General features: G+C 42.6%; 1 pseudogene; it reads left to right on the top strand.

Annotated features, from left to right (window-relative positions):
* The first annotated feature begins 1,232 nt into the window (after positions 1-1,232).
* On the top strand, positions 1,233-3,168 carry LOC128576784 (chromodomain Y-like protein; annotated as a pseudogene).
* Positions 3,169-12,695: the final 9,527 nt, after the last annotated feature.

The following is a 12,695-nucleotide window of genomic DNA, read 5'->3' as shown; positions in this document are numbered from 1 at the left end:
TAACCTTAGTGTTAGAATAATATTTGAAAGTAAAATAATGGGAAATGATTCTGCTTTCTTAAATAAATTTGTTTTTTTGAGATGGAGTCTCAAGCTGTCACCCTGGATAGAGTGCCATGGTGTCACAGCTCATAGCAACCTTAGACTCTTGGGCCTAAGTAATTCTCTTGCCTCAGCCTCCCAAGTAGCTGGGACTACACGTGCCCACCACAACACCTGGCTATTTTTTGTTGTTGTTGCAGTTGTCGTTGTTTTAGCAGGCCCGGGCCGGGTTCAAACCCACCAGCCCCGGCGTATGTGACCCATGCCCTACCCACTGAGCTACAATAAATTGTCACATCTAATAGTATGAGACACTGACTGGTGGCTGGATACCACTGCCCAATAAATTTTAAAAACATAAGGAAACTAGAAAAAAATTCAAGATATGCATTTTAAAAAGTCACTAAAGAGATAAATGTTGGAAAAAACAACTTATGCAAATGAAAGACTCAGTGAAAGAATCACAAAGTATAGTTGAGAGCTCAAATAAACCAAGCAGAAGAAAATGGCAAAGCTTGAAGACACATCTTTCAAATTAACCCAAATAATGAAAAAAAATTTAAAAAATAAAGGCTTTGAGAAATACAGGAACATGCCAAGTGTTCAAACCTATGCATGATAGGTATTCCTGATGGAGAAGAATTAGAAAACATGGAAAGCTTATTTGAGGGACTAATTGGGAAAAAATTCCCTGATCTTGCAAGAGATTTAGACATCCAGATACAATAGGCTCAGTGAAAATTAGTGAGATAGATACATTGCAAGACCGACTATACCAAGGCATGTAGTCAAACTACCTAAAGTCAATGTGAAGAAAAAAATTTTAAAGGAGTAAGAGAAAAATGTCTAATCACCTATAAAGGAAAACCCAGACTAACATCAGGCTTCCCAGCAGAAACTTTACAAGCCAGGAGAGATTGGGGTCCTATTTTCAATACTCTCAACCACAAATTGCGTATACTACTGAACTAAGCATCATAAATGAAGGTGAAATAAATTCTTTCCCAGATAAGCAAACACTAAGGAAATTCATCACCACTAGATTGTCCCTACAAGATATGTTTCAGTGAATTCTAAACATGGAAACAAGAGGTCAATACTCACTATCATGAAAACACATTAAACCATAATACTCACAGATCTTACAGAACAATTATATAATTGAGAATACAAAGCAAACAGGTAACAACATGACAGGAACAGAACCTCACATGTCAGCACTAACTCTGAACATAAATGGACTAAATGCCAACTTGAAAAATGTAGATTGATGGAATGGATGAATAGAATTCAAACATATCTTGCCTACAAGAAACTCACTTAGACTGGGAGAAAGAAAGATGTAGTGTGTTGGCTGTAGAGCAGGAAAAAGGGAGGACCTTAAATTTAAGATTTTAGTCATTCTCCTGAGATGGAAAATGGCTCTGATTCCTGATCTGAAAAGTCTAATGTTGGGTAGTACTGGTTGTCGATTATCAGTTGTTTGAGTGTACAGGATTCAGAAGAGAAGTAAACTGGATTATGTTCACCTCCATCAACTGGCTCTGGTTAGGTTGAAAGAATTGTTGACAAAAGGAATAACAAAAAAGGTAAGACAGAGTACTTGGTTCGGTGGTAAGGCTACGATAGTGAGGATGACACTTGGGAGCCAGAGCAGCACCTGGTGAACTGTGAGGAGTATATCCACAATTTTAACAGGTGCCACACCAAAAAGCAGAAAGAAAACAAAACACATTAACCAGAACAAACAGGACCTCTCCAAACACTGCTAGGAAACAGATCTCCAGATCCACTAACAGCAACTTTTCTAAAACCTCTTCTAAGGCACTAGTGATTCACAAAGACCATGAGTCTAAAAACAATCAGTTGTTTTCTGCCAACCAGAAGTTCAGGAAAAACACAGCTTGATCTCTCTCAAGCCGGAAAAATATGGACAGATAGCAAGTCAGATATCAAGATACTTGTGCTTAAGAGCCCTATTAAGAACAAGACTTCACTGGATGGCTTTCAGAATGAGAACCCTGAGAAATTGGACCCTGTTGAGCAAGGGTCAAGAAGACATAGTGGCACCCAAGGTGACAGCAGAGAAGCCTGTTGGAGCTCTTTTGGGGCCCAATGCAGAGCAGGCCAGAATGGGGAGCAGATCCTAGATATACCCACTAGTGCCTCAGGTGCCTGGCCCTGTAACTGCAGCCATGGCCACCAGCTTAGCCATGAACAGGAAAGGTACATCTCCATTCATGGATGCATTAACAGCCAATGGAACAACCAACATACAGACACCTGTTACAGGAGTGACAGCTGGGAAAAGGAAATTTATTGACGACAGAAGAGACCAACCTTTTGACAAGTGGTTACATTTCAGTGTGAGGCAAACAGAGAGCGCCTACAGATACAGAGATATGGCCATGAGGAAGCGGGATGGCTTCACCCACATCTTGTTATCCACAAAGTCATCAGAGAATAACTCTCTAAATCCAGAGGTAATGAAGAAAATCCAAAGTGCACTGGACACAGCAGCTGCTGATGACAGCAAGCTGGTTCTGCTCAGCACAGTTGGCAATGTTTTTTGTTGCAGTCTTGACTTTATTTCATACGTTGTTTAACAGATGGGAGAAAACACTAAAATGGTGGAACCTATAAGAAACTTTGTGAATACTTTCATTCAGTTTAAGAAGCCCATTATTGTAGCTTTAAAGAGACCAGCTATGGCTTGGGCTAACAAAAAAGGCTTGGTTTCAAACACCCTATACTACCTTCAGACAGAGTCCAGATGGTTGTTCTACCGTTATGTTTCCCAAGATTATGGAAGGAGCATCTGCAAATGACATGTTGCTAGGCAGGTGGAAGCTGACTGCACAGGAGGCATGTGGCAAGGGCCTGGTCTCACAGGTGTTCTGGCCCGGGACCTTCACCCAGGAAGTCATAGTTCAACTTAAGGAGCTTGCCTCGTGTAATCCAGTTGTGCTCAAGGAATCCAAAGCTCTTGTGCACTGTAACATCAAGATGGAGCTGGAATAGGCCAATGAGAGGGACTATGAAGCACTGAAGAAAATCTGGGGTTCTGCCCAGGGGATGGACTCCATGTTAAAGTACTTGCAGAGAGGCTTAGCACACATAGCATAGTGGTTACAGTGCCAGCCACATACACTGAGGGTGACGGGTTCGAAACTGGCCCAGGTCAGCTAAACAACTGCAACAAAAAAATAGCTGGGTATTGTGGTGGCTATCTGTAGTCCCAGCTACCTGGGAGACTGAGGTCAGAGAATCACTTAAGCCCAAGAGTTTGAGGTTGCTGCAAGCTGTGACGCCACAGAACTCTACTGTGGGCGCCACAGTGAGACTCTGTCTCTAAATAAATAAAAAAATAAATAAATAAAAATAAAGTACTTGCAGAGGAAGATCGATGACTTTTGATTGCCGGGCTGCCTGCCAATGACCATGAAATTGGCTCCAAGTTGCCCTAGTTCATTCTCATAGCCTGAAACAAGTTCACCTGTCACTCATGCTTAGAAACAGGACTGGAAACATCCAAGCTATTTATTAATCAAGAAGTTTTTAACTACTATAACTTTAAAATAAATGACTACAAAGCTTCATTGTCCAAACATCATTGTTTTATACTTACATACACACAAGTATAAAAATACAATGTGAGCACTAGACAGCTCTTGGAAGCTCTCGTTTTTGTTTTCTTTGGCTAGTACTATGTAAAAAGACAGCTGTGTTTCATTGTTTTTTGTATGGAAAAGTCTGGAGGAATGTTTGTTTTCTTTATTTTTTTTCCTCCAGCCTCACTGTCGCTGCCCCAAATAGAGAGAAGGAAAGATCTGAGACATTGTCTTTGTTTCCAAGAAGGTACAAATACCTCAGATGGAAAATTCTAAATCAAAAGTAAGACTTCTTTCAGAATACATATTTCTGATGAAAAATCTACTGACAAGCAGACCCCTAAACCAGACTTACCTATGCCTAGGATTCATGCTGAGCTATCAGTTGATTTCCCCCTTTTAAAATATGTCCAGTTCTTATCCAGTTAACATGAAGAAACCACTATCTCTAGAAGAAAGCTTGTTTTGCAGTATTAGTGAATCTCTGACTAGCTTAAGTATGAATATTTAAGTTATAAGTTAGGCCTTGTGGGTTAAAAATAGTTTTTCTGACCCTTTTGAAAAACTACGTAAGCACTTCTTGGTGCTGGGTGAGAAATACTACTTTATATACAGTTTTGGTTTTCTATTTGCAGGTATGATTGATGTACTACACTAAAATATTTTTATGTTTATTAAGTGTAATTTTTAGGTTCACTTAGAATATATTTTATTTAATAAGTTAAAATTCTTTTTGCACATTATTAAATGCAGAAACTCCTTTCAAAGAAAAAAGAACTACCTTACATTTGACATTTAATGTTGCTGATCTCTACTTTTATGTCTATACAATATACTGAGTACAGTATGGTGTCAAAGAGTACCCTGTGTGAATAGACACGTGCATTCCTTTTAGGAGTGGGTACTGATTCCAGACTATACATGCCTATTATTAAATAGGCTTCTGAGCTTGCAATCATAGTGAATGTATGAAGAACGAAATAAAACCAAAATCTTATTATTTTTTTTTTGGCTCAGTGCCCACAGCTTAGTGGTTAGGGTGCCAGCCACACACACGGTCGCTGGTGGGTTCAAACCCAGCCCAGAAAGAAGACCGCCGCAAAATCTACAAACACATGAAAAAAAGCTCATCATCCTTAATAATCAGAGAAATGCAAATCAAAACTACTCTGAGATATCACCTAACCCCAGTAAGAGTAGCCCACATAACAAAATCCCAAAACCAGAAATGTTGGCATGGATGTGGAGGAAAGGGCACACTTCTACACTGCTGTTGAGAATGCCCACTAATACGTTCCTTCTGGAAGGATGTTTGGAGAATACTTAGAGACCTAAAAATAGACCTGCCATTCAATCCTATAATTCCTTTACTAGGTTTATACCCAGAAGACCAAAAGTCACAATATAACAAAGACATCTGTACCAGAATGTTTATTGCAGCCCAATTCATAATTGCTAAGTCATGGAAGAAGCCCAAGTGCCCATCGACCCACAAATGGACTAGCAAACTGTGGTACATGTATACCATGGAATACTATGCAGCCTTAAAGAAAGATGGAGACTTTACCTCTTTCATGTTTACATGGATGGAGCTAGAACATATTCTTCTTAGCAAAGTATCTCAGGAATGGAAGAAAACGTATCCAATGTACTCAGCCCTACTATGAGGCTAAATTATAGCTTTCACATGAAGACTATAACCCAACTATAGCACAAGACTATGGAGAAAGGGCCAAGGAATGGGAAGGGAGGGGGGAGGTTTGGGTGGAGGGAGGGTAATGGGTGGGGCCACATCTATGGTGCATCTTAGAATGGGTACAGGCGATTGCACTAATGTACACAGCTATGATTTAACAATAAAAAAAAAGCAAAGGAAGCAGAAGGAATAAAATAAAGGGAAGAGCAAAAATAAATAAAATATAAGGGATAAAACAAAACAAAACAAACAAACAAAAAAAAAAACTCCAGCCCAGGCCTGCCAAACAACAATGACAACTGCAACCAAAAAAAAAGTTGGGCATTGTGGCGGGTGCCTATAGTCCCAGCTACTTGAGAGATTGAGGCAATAGAATTGCTGAAGCCCAAGACTTTTAGGTTGCTGTGAGCTGTGATGCCATGGCATTCTACCAAGGGTGACATAATGAGACTCTGTCTCAAAAATAAAACAAAATAAATAAAAAATTTTTAAAAACCTTATTTTTGTACAGTTTTGAAATTTGTACTTAGAACTGACTGCCTCCCCAGCCATGTGGAGAGCTGTACAGTGTATAAAAATGTCTTTACCAGGAAAAACACTGGAAGATATCTGCCTGGGGGAAGACTTTATGAAGAAGATGTCCATGACAATTGCAATAACAACAAAAATAAACAAATGGGACTTCATTAAACTGAAAACTTCTGTACAGCTAAGGAGACAACAATCAAAGCAAATAGACGGCCTACAAAATAGGAAAGGATATTTGCATATTTTGAATCAGACAAAAGCTTGATAACTAGGATCTATAGGGAAATAAAATTAATCCACATGAAAAAAGCCAACAATCCCATATATCAATGGGCAAGAGAGATGAATAGAACCTTCTCTAAAGAAGATAGATGAATGGCTAGCAAACATATAAAAAATGCTCACTGGGGGGCGGAGACAAGATGGCTGACTGAAGCCAGCTTTCCACAGAGGCCCCCATCCAGAAGGAGAGTTAAAGGACAGAAATTTAGCAAGCAACCTGGTGGATTAGAGCTGCACCAAGAGAGAAGGTTGAAGAATGCACATCAACCCTGCTGAGGCGAGCTGCGACCCCAAGGATACAAACAAAAGGTAATCCATCGCCAAGCTGATGGAAGTCCCCTCCCCCAAGAGAATGGCTCGGAGTGCCCCACAAACAAGCGAGCAGAGTTCAAAGTTCCTCCCACCACACTTCATGGGAGAGACCCTCTAAAAACTGGACCTACCTCCCCTACTAGGGTGCCATAGCATTCTCCTGCCAGGCATAAAACTGTATATATTTTCTACCTGCAATTCTGAGCTCCCAGCACTCCCCTCCACTCTCACTCTGAGGTCTGGAAGCCTGTCCCCCAGGAATCCAGATTCTTGGGTGATTTCTCGAGGCGTGTGGACAGGGCCTGGACTGCAGCTGGTCAATGCTGATTCTGCGGCATGGAAGTGAGGAGATGACAGTCGGCTGAAAGGGAATCATGCCAGAGCGGCAGTGCCCTGAGGCACAGAGCAGCAGCCATTTTTGGCAACAATAGGGCCCACCCCCAGATATTCCGAAGCCACAATCCCTGTCTCCCTGGGCAACCACAGGAGGCCAGGCATCTTCTCAGATGGCAAGCATTGCGGAACAGATCTGGGACTGAAACACAGGCCCCTGTGGCGATACTGGCCCAGGTGGAGTGCAGGGACCAGAAAACACATGCATAAAGCTGGGAAATTCCCATGGCGGGGCTGACCCAGAGGTCCCCTTTCTGAGCCTAAGACGCACCTGGCACTCAGGGGATCATCAGCCTATAGACAAAGGAAGGCAGGAGGCTACTGCTGACAGCTAACCGTGCTGCAAATACAAATGTACAGGAGTAAAGACAGGGTCTGAGGCACAGGTTCTGGGAACTCAAAACAGCTTCTCTTCTGCAGAGGAATTTAGCAGGAACAGAAACAAATTCCCACAAAGTTGTTCTGTACTGTTCTGTCACTAACACCAATCAGGGGCGGGGCTGGAACTGAGTGAACACCACCCAACCTCCATCAAGTGCCCAAGGTTGTCAGGCCTCACCACCCTCTGATGGATAGAGGCAGAGAGCAGCGGACTGGCTGAGCAGATACAGATTTGCTTGTGATGCAGGCAGGTGCAAACCCCTGGAGTATCTGCTCTGGAAGCAACTGGGTCTCAGCCCTGTGGGGCTATCAGTGACTGGGTGTGACAGAGATGCAAGGCAGGAAATGAGGCATCAACCTTCCCAGACTAAACTATTTGCTGGGGGGTAGGTCCTCCTGACTTCACAGAGCACTGGAGCAAGTCACATTTGAGTTGTCACCAGACACCTGAGATCCAGTTGCCAGAGCCCTTTGAAACTCTCACACCTGAGACAGGTGCTGACTGAGACAATTCATTTGGACCCTTTGAACTGAGCCAATCACCTAGGACTATTCAAGTGGTGCCCTGAATGTGTGGTTGTAGGAAGGTTTGATTTTCCTTTTCCAACTGTTGCCTGTGGGGGTCGGGGTGACTTAATTGCTGATAATTCTCCACAGCTGAGACTTCCACCTGGAGTAACTGTTTCACTAGGGTCGAACAGAGACCAGCTGAAAACAAGACAGAACCACTTAGCCCCACCACACCAGATAGGTCCCCAGTTTCTCAGGCCGTAGCACTGTATGGGTCCTCAACAAAGCTCCAGGGGAAAAGTCAAACAGTGTAAAATGATCATGGGGCGGAATCACCAGAAAAACTCTGGTAACATGAATAACCAGAATAGATCAACCCCCCACCACCACCAAGGAAAGATATGGCAGATGTAACTGAAGATCTCATTCATAAACAGCTGGCCAAAATGTCAGAAATTGAATTCAGAATTTGGATTGCAAACAAGATTAATAGAATGGAGGAAAATTTGGAATTAGAAATCTGAAGAGCAATTCAAAAGTCAGAATTAGAAATTCGAGGAGAAATTCAAAAGTTGTCTCAAGAATTTAATGAATTTAAAGACAAAACCACCAAAGATTTTGATGCACTGAAGCAAGAATTTGCAACCCTCAAAGATCTGAAAAATACGCGTAAGCCCAAGAGTTAGAGGTTGCTGTGAGCCGTGTGAAGCCACGGCACTCTACCGAGGGCGGTACAGTGAGACTCTGTCTCTACAAAAAAAAAAAAAAAAAAAAGGATCTGAAAAATAGAGTAGAATCCCACAGTAACACAGTGGAGCAAGCAGAAGAAAGGATCTCTGACACTGAAGACAAAGCTTTTGAAAGCTCCCAAACTCTCAAAGAGGAAGAGAAATGGAGAGCAAAAACAGATCATTCTCTTAGAGAGCTCTGGGACAATTCAAAGAAGGCTAATATCCACCTCAATGGAATCCCTGAAAGTGATGAAGTGGCCTCAAAAGGCACAGAGGCCCTTCTCCATGAAACTATGAAAGAGAATTTTCCAGACACGCCAAGAGATTCTGAAATTGAGATAGCAGACAGTTTCAGAACCCCAGCACTACTCACTCCAAATAAGACATCCCCCAGGCATATCATAATTAACTTCACTAGTGTTAATATGAAGGAGAAAATTGTCAAAGCAGCCAGACGTAAGAAATCCATTACCTACAAAGGGAAAAATATTAGAATGACTGCGGATCTCTATGCTGAAAGTTTTCAAGCCAGAAGAGGGCGGTCATTGACTTTTAAACTCCTAAAGCAAAATAACTTTCAACCCCAGATCCTGTATCCAGCTAAACTGAGTTTCATTTATGATGGAGAAATTAAACACTTTTTTTTTAAGTTTAGAAAACTGCCTTTATTCTATTAGTTGGAAAAATTAACTGGTACAGAAAAAAGTTCAGTCAGCTGAAAAGAAGAGAAAAACTGAGTGCCACACATGAGAACAGGTGGCTCCTCTGGGAAGGAACCTTGATACAGTGAGGAGAAAGGTATACTGTGAATTAGAGCCAGATGCTGCAGTCTAGTTGAGACAGGTTATGCCAACTTCCAGAGTGTCTAACTGCCTCAAGTATGAAACCAATTCCTATTAGCCCAGCTCTGGAGAGAGGTACCAGGACATGTGGGGCCGAACAGGGGTGATATGGCCATCTTTTATCAGAGAAAGTGACAAAATGGGAATTTTAAAAATCAATTTTCCATCTGACTTTATTTCCAAATACACTTGCTTTTTAAAAAAAAAAAAAAAACCAATACACTTTCTTCAGGAATGACAAATATCAATATTAGGAAATCCGATCATACAAAAAATACTACATCTAGTCTGGGAGTAGATATATTTATTTTTGATAACATACATTAAGTGGCACTAATTACACAGTAACTATAAGGTAACTAACATGAAACCACAGAACTGTAACTCTGCCATAGCTGCATGGATTTGGGCCTTTCTGTCTGCTGAGCACATTTTCAAAAAACTGGATGCCCACCCCAGTGCTATGCCAATGAGATCAGTTAAGGAGTAAAGCTCTGAAGTGGCAACTCATGGAAGTCTCGTTTGTTCATGGAGTACTCTGAGCTGTTCTCATGTGGGAGGAGACTCCCATCCGCTTGCTGATAGATTTTGCACTTTTTGATCATATTCTTGTGGTCATAGCTAACCTCAGCAGGGTTGATGTGCATTCTTCAACCTTCTCTCTTGGTGCAGCTCTAATCCACCAGGTTACTTGCTAAATTTCTGTCCTTTAACTCTCCTTTTGGATGGGACCCTCTGTGGAAAGCTGGCTTCAGTAAGCCATCTTCCCTCCACCCCACAGGAGTCTGGATTCTTGATTTAATTTTCCTATAAATGGCCTGATAGAAAATAGTTTTGGTTTGTGAGTCATACTGTCTCTGTTGTAACAACTTAATGCTGACATTGTACCATAGACAATACATAAATGAATGGATGTGGCTATGCTCCAGTAAAACTTCATTTATAAAAAGAATGGCTGGCCAGATTTGGCCCATCAGTTGTAGTTTGCTGACCCCTGTTTAGAATAGAAAGTTGCCCAGGATAGATGTCCGAACTGCATGTCAAAAATAAGAAAATATATTTGTTGTGTTGTTACTGAATTTTGCAATTATTTGCTAGAAGATATAATAATATTTTAACTGGTAGTAAATATAAGGAAACATCTGAGAATCATACATAGTGATTTACTTAAGAGCCATAGCTAATCCTTAAGAAACCTGAGATTTTAATAAGATCTATGTAATTTCACAGCTCATGGTCTTCTATGATATCATGTTATATCTCTATCTCCACCTATTCTATTGAAGAAATTTTAGCCAAGACAGTTTAATAATATGTCCAAAGTCACAGAGCTAGTTAGAAATATAGCAGATTATGTCATTGTTCAAAAATATTTAGTTCCTCTCTCTTACACCCATGGGAAGAATATTTTTCCCTGAAACATTGACTCTGGGCTTGTCATTGCTTTGGCCTCTGAGCAGGACAAGTTAATTCTTTGTCCTTTGTCTTTCAGCTTGTTCACGTACTCACCAATGTTGTGATAGACATAAAATGAACTTCTGCAGAGGGCGGAGACAAGATAGATGACTGAAGCCAGCTTTCCACAGAGGCTCCCATCCAGGAGGAGAGTTAAAGGAAAGAAATTTAGCAAGTAACCTCGTGGATTAGAGCTGCACCCAGAGAGAAGGTTGAGGAACACACATCAACTCTGATGAGGCAAGCTGTGAAACCAAGGATACAAACAAAAGGTACAAAATCCAACAACAAGCAGATGGGAGTCCCCTCCCCCATGAGAACGGCTCTGGAGTGCCCCACAAACAAACAAGCAGAGTTCAAAAGTCCTCCCACTACACTCCATGGGAGAGACCCTCTAAAAACTGGACCTACCTCCCCTACTAGGGTGCCATGGTGTTCTTCCACCAGGCATAAAACTGTATAAAACTGTATACATTATCTACCTACAATACTGAGCTCCCAGCACTCCCCTCCACTCTCACTATGAGGTCTGGAGGCCTGTCCCCCAGGAGTCCAGAATATTGGGTGATTTCTCGAGGGGTGTGGAAAGGGCCTAGACTGCAGCTGGTCAGAGCTGATTCTGTAGCATGGGAGTGAGGAGAGGACGGTCGGCTGAGAGGGAACCACACCAGAGCACCGATGCCCCGAGGTGCAGAGCAGCAGCCACTTTTTTTCAACAATAGGGCTCACTCCTGGATGTTCCGAAACCACACCCCCATCTCCCTGGGCAACCAGAGGAGGCCAAGCATCTTCTCAGGTGGCAACCACCACGGAACAGATCTGGGACAGAAACACAGGCTCCGTGACTAAAGGGTTTGCCTGAGGAGGTACCAGCCTGGGTGGAGCGCAGGGACAAGAAACACACATGCATAGCTGGAATGTTCCCAGGGTGGGGCTGACCCAGAGGACCGCGTTACTGAGCCTAAGATGCACCCGGCCATCAGGGGATCATCAGCCTATAGACAAAGGAAGGCAGGAGGCTAGATATGACAGCTAACTGAGTACAAACCTGCAGGAAGCAAAGACAGGACCTGAGGTGCAGGTTCTGGGAACTCAAAACAGCTTCTCTTTTCCAGGGGAATTTAGCAGGGACAGAAACAATTTCCTGCAAAGTTGTTCTGTTCTGTTCTGCCAGTAACATCAATCTGGGGTGGGGCTGGAAATGAGTGAATACCCCCAGCCTCCATCAAGTGCCCAAGTTTGTCAGGCCTCACCTCCCCCTGCTGGAGAGGGGCAGAGCGCAGCCCCCTGGCTGAGCAGAAATAGATTTCCTTGTGATTCAGGCAGGTGCAACCCCCTGGAGTATCTGTTTACTAGAGGCAACTAGGTCACAACCCTGCGGGGCTATGAGTGACAGGGTGTGACAGAGGTGCAAGATGGGGAAGGAGGCATCAACCTTCCCAAACTAATCTATTGCTGGGTGGGATCTCCTGAGTCTACAGAGCACCGGAGCAAGCTATATCTGAGTTGTGATCCAGTTGCCAGAGATCTTTTAAACTCTCCCACCTGAGAAAGGTGATGACTGAGACAATTGATTTGGACCTTCTGAACTGAGCCAATTGCCAGAGGACTACTCAAGTGGTGCCCTGAGTGTGTGGTTGGAGGAAGGTTTGATTTTCCTTCTCCAATTGTTGCCTGTGGGTGGCGGGGTGACATAATTGCTGGTATTTCTCCACAGCTGAGACTTCAACCCAGAGTAACTGTTTCACTAGGGTCCAGCAGAGACCAGCTGAAAACAAGACAGAACCACTTAGCCCCACCACACTAAACAGGTCCCAAGTTTCTCAGGCCATAACAATGTACACGTCTTCGACAGAGCTCCAGGGGAAAAATAAAACGGTGTAAAACAATAATGGGGTGGAATCAGCAGAAA

The sequence above is a fragment of the Nycticebus coucang genome, chromosome X, assembly GCF_027406575.1.
Source record: "Nycticebus coucang isolate mNycCou1 chromosome X, mNycCou1.pri, whole genome shotgun sequence".
NCBI classification, from domain to species: Eukaryota; Metazoa; Chordata; class Mammalia; order Primates; family Lorisidae; genus Nycticebus; species Nycticebus coucang.
The sequence above is the reverse complement of the archived record's forward strand: the minus strand, read 5'-3'. Positions and strand labels throughout refer to the sequence as shown.